Source organism: Dipodomys spectabilis, unplaced genomic scaffold, assembly GCF_019054845.1.
Source record: "Dipodomys spectabilis isolate Male_0828 unplaced genomic scaffold, ASM1905484v1 ptg000441l, whole genome shotgun sequence".
Classification (NCBI taxonomy): Eukaryota; Metazoa; Chordata; class Mammalia; order Rodentia; family Heteromyidae; genus Dipodomys; species Dipodomys spectabilis.
The window spans coordinates 387,731-392,037 of NW_024871118.1; positions in this window are offsets into that span (position 1 = coordinate 387,731).

Below are 4,307 nucleotides of genomic sequence, written 5' to 3' on the forward strand. Positions count from 1 at the left end.
TACAGCCATTTGTTACCAATATTTCTGGAACTAACTGTCAATTAATGAACTGCTCTGGAGCTATTCTTACTAATAAGTACAATCTTGGACTGTGGTGGATGAATGGGCATCCTCAACATCATGTTTGGATGCTGGTGGCTACACTCAACAACATAACCTGACCCAATTCATCTTTTTGGGTAGGGAGGTGAAGGGTAAACAAAGGAGGAGTCTGCAATGCTTGGTAAGAAATGTATGCATTATCCTGCCCATGTAATTGTAACCCCTCTGTACAGTATGCTCTCAAATAAAATAAAATAAAATTTAAAAAAATTATGAGTTATATATCAGCACCCTATGTCATTATGTATGGACTGTTTAATATTTCTGTTGGAGCTAATTACTTTAATGTTTCCTGCTATTAATTGTTCTTTTACTAATTGCTCATATAGCGGCATAACTAAATCCATACTTATTGTTAGACAACCATCTTTTATCATGCTTCCTGTAATTATTTCTAAAACTTGGTATAAAGATTCTGGCATTCAGGTGTTAAGACAATTAAAAGAACTAATGCGCCCTCATCGATTTGTTGGGCAACTTGTAGCTGATGTTTTGGCCTTTATTTCGTTAGCTGCCTCCACAGCAGCAGCTGCTGTGGCACTAACACATAATGTACAAACTGCCCATTATCTTAATTAGCTTGCTCATAATACTACATAAACCCTAACTCTGGACTCTAAAGTGACAAAAACTGTTAAAAATTGTTTAAATAAGTTCAACACTATATCCCTTCCCTGACTTATGTTAAAGGATTGCTAATATCATTGCTTGGCCTGGGAATGCTTTTGCTAATGGTTTGTCTATGCCTTCCTTATAAATACACTGCAAAATTCTTTTATGATTTTAGCCAGCTAGCTACATAAGATCAAGCTCCATATAAAAAAATTCCCCCCGAGAGGTGTTATAGCCAGAGACAGGTAAGAAGGGGTGCCAGTCTAACCAACCTAAGACAGGGCCTTCATCTTCACTCTAAAGAAGTTCCCTATGAGGGGTAAGACAGACAAGGCAATCCACCCAAACTAAGAAAGGCGGGTTCGCTTCTTTAAACAAAATGGGGGAGATGTTGGGAGCCGACAATAAAGTTTAAAGCTCATCTTGACCCTGGTGCTCACTTGAAGACATGTACAAGGAACTGGCTTACTTAAAAACACCAGGTGGCAGGGATTGCTTTGCTATGTCTGTAGAATTTGTTTTACTTTCTACCAGTTGAACTTGTCTTGTTTTTACTACACTCTGGTTTCATTAAAATTTTCCTTGTTTGTTGGGACTATTGTAATCTTATGTTACCTCTTGACTTTTAATAGTATATATTAAAAAATGTTAAAAATAAACGGTGCTGCAGTCTTGAGCTGCCGACCTCCCCACCTCATCCTTTGTCTTATGTCTTTATTTTTCCCCATCCTCACCCCCTAATTCAGGATTTCCTTTCGTTGCTGGCAGGCTCTGGAACTTTGTCATTAAATATTTTTATACATCATTTAAATGTAAAGGAGTGTTTGGCTTGGGACCATATTCACGGTTGGTAGTTGTTCATAGTTGTCATATATGATGTAGTAGTCATATATCATATATCATATAGTCATATAATATGTTAGTTGTCATATATCATTCCAGGCTCTCCTTTTTACCATATCAGCTAAAAAATCTGTATTTATTCTGAATGTATATCCTTTATAAATAATCTTTTCTCTATGGAAGCTTTAAGAATCCATTATTGGTATTTAATGATCTTCTAATGGATTATGATGTGGTAGTGGATTTTCAGTTCTAGAATTATCTATTCAGTGTTCTAAAGGCTTCTCTTTTCTGAATGAGGCTATCTTTTTGGATGTTTGGCATGTTCTCTGCTAGAATTCTCTAATATGTTTCCCTTCCATGTAGTTTCCTGCTCTTCTCATTCTTTATAACTATCTCCCCGAAATTTGATCTTCTAAGTGAGTCTTGAAGTTCTGGCAAGATCATTTCTTATTCCTTCGATTTGTCCTAAATGATTATTTCCTCTTTCGTATTAGACCTATTCTGTCTTTGACCCTGAGATTATCTTCTATGTCATCTATTTGCTGGGGAGACTTTCTATTTTGTTTTTGATTTCCCTGTCTTCTAATTGTTCATTTTTTTAGGGCTTCTATCTCTTTATTAAAGCTTTATTTTAGGTCTTGTATGTACTTTCTTTACATTTTTTCTTTGGATGGGGGGGGAGGTTGCAAGGGTTTTCTTAGTTGTGTCTTCTCTCATATCTTTTAACTAGGCATCCATTTTTTCCTTGGACTGTTTGCCTTCTCAGAATTTATTTATCTTTCTGTTTGTAGTTTCCATTAATTAAATTGCTAATCTTTGGTTGGTCTCATCTTATTCACAAATTTCCTTATAAAGGTTTCTATCTTTCCATTAGTCACATTTTCAGCAGTATTTTTAATGTATTTTGATAACTATCTTCTAGTTCCTTGATTGTCTGTTCTAATGCCTGGTTATTTACTGTGTGAATTATACTACCTTGACATAACTTCTTTTGTACTTTTCTAATTTGTTCCGTCCATTTGGAGGTTTTCTTTTGAGGAATCTATGATCTTAATAGGTGACTCTCTATATTCTTGGTTGATTTGCCAGGTGTTTGTTTGGTCTTTTGTTTTGATTTGTTTTTCTGGAATTAGGTTTTTGTCCAGACAATTAAATGTGGGAGTAGAAATCAGTTGTGGTGAGATGTTGTGATGTTAATACTTGTGGGTCCAGTGACAGTTTGGACTGTCCAGTGGTATGGTGAACTCTCTGTGTATTGATGTGTAACTTTCTCTGATGTACAATTCTGTTCCTGCTTTTTTCCATGTGGCCCTTTTATTTCCACACTGCAGATGTGCTTTTGAATATGTTGGCCAACACAGTCACAGCAGTCACCTGCCTGGATGGGAAACTTTCTCATAAATTTCTGTTTTCTTGTGAAGACAGTATAATAGTCTTATGAATTGTATGTCTATAATTATATCTATATTTATAGCTGTATATCTATAATTATAGCTGACTTGGTGTGACCCTCTAGATGTGGAGTACCTTCTAGGACTCTAAATCTCTGTTTCATTAGAGATTGCTAGGATAATTTTCTGTTGTTATTCTGCCACTGTTTTTCCTCTTTCTCAAATTTATTTTTTATATTGTGGATTTATTCACATAATTTAGGATTTGTGATGGTTGTGGAAGTTATTTTTGTTTTTCTGCTTGTGTTACTTTAAGTAGTGATTTCAGGATTGCATGAAGAAACACAAAGGGACAGAAATGTATGTTATTATATTGAGAGAAATAGAGAAGATATTTTAACCTATTTGCTACATGTAAATTAATATTAAGCAAAGCTAATTAAAATAATTATTTACTCTTTAGAGGATGAGTATAGTACTCTTGGATATCTTGGAGGAAAAGATTTTAAACTCATTACAACTGAGGCCTTATATTAAAATTACTGGCAAAACCTCTTTTTGAGAAAGAAAAAAGTTCCATTTCTTTCATATTAGTATTATAAAATCACAATATCTTGCATGTTTAATTGTTTTCCTCTGCTATTTTCAATTCCATTCTTCATCCATTAGCTATTTAGGGCCTTGAATGACCACTTCCTTAAAATACCTATATTGCTTGTATTGTGATGTAAATCTCAGTAATATTAATACGAATTTATTTCTGAGTCAACTTTTAAGCTACATTCCTATGAAATTTATGCATTCTCTAGCATGAGACCTGACTATTTTACTTTATTCTATGTTTTAATCAATAAATCATTATCTTTAGAAATATTTTCCCATATTTTATATTGCTACTGTAAACACCATGTGTTTCTAGTATTTTAATTGAAGTTAATATAATGTTTGGAACAGGAAGGCAATTACCCCCATTATCTCTTTAAAGTAAACCCTTGGGAACTATTTTATATAAATAAAAATAAAAAAGTGCAATGCACATGTTTATACATGAATAATATATTATTTAAGTCAATTTGACACCACACCACAGCCATTCTCAATTGACTTAAAGGCAACAATATATTTTGTTCATGAATATCACTCATTTTTAGAAAATGACTAGTCAATACAAAATCTATATTATATTTGAAAGTTAAAAAATGAAAATTACACCCAGATTTGCTGTCAATATCCTGTTTCCATGAATACATTTATTCAGCAAACAGGGAAACAAAAAATAAGGCTTTGTCACATAGAATGAAAGTTGTAGAAGCAGACAGTCTTTCCTTAAAGTGGGAAGTACCTGCAAATCGTGTG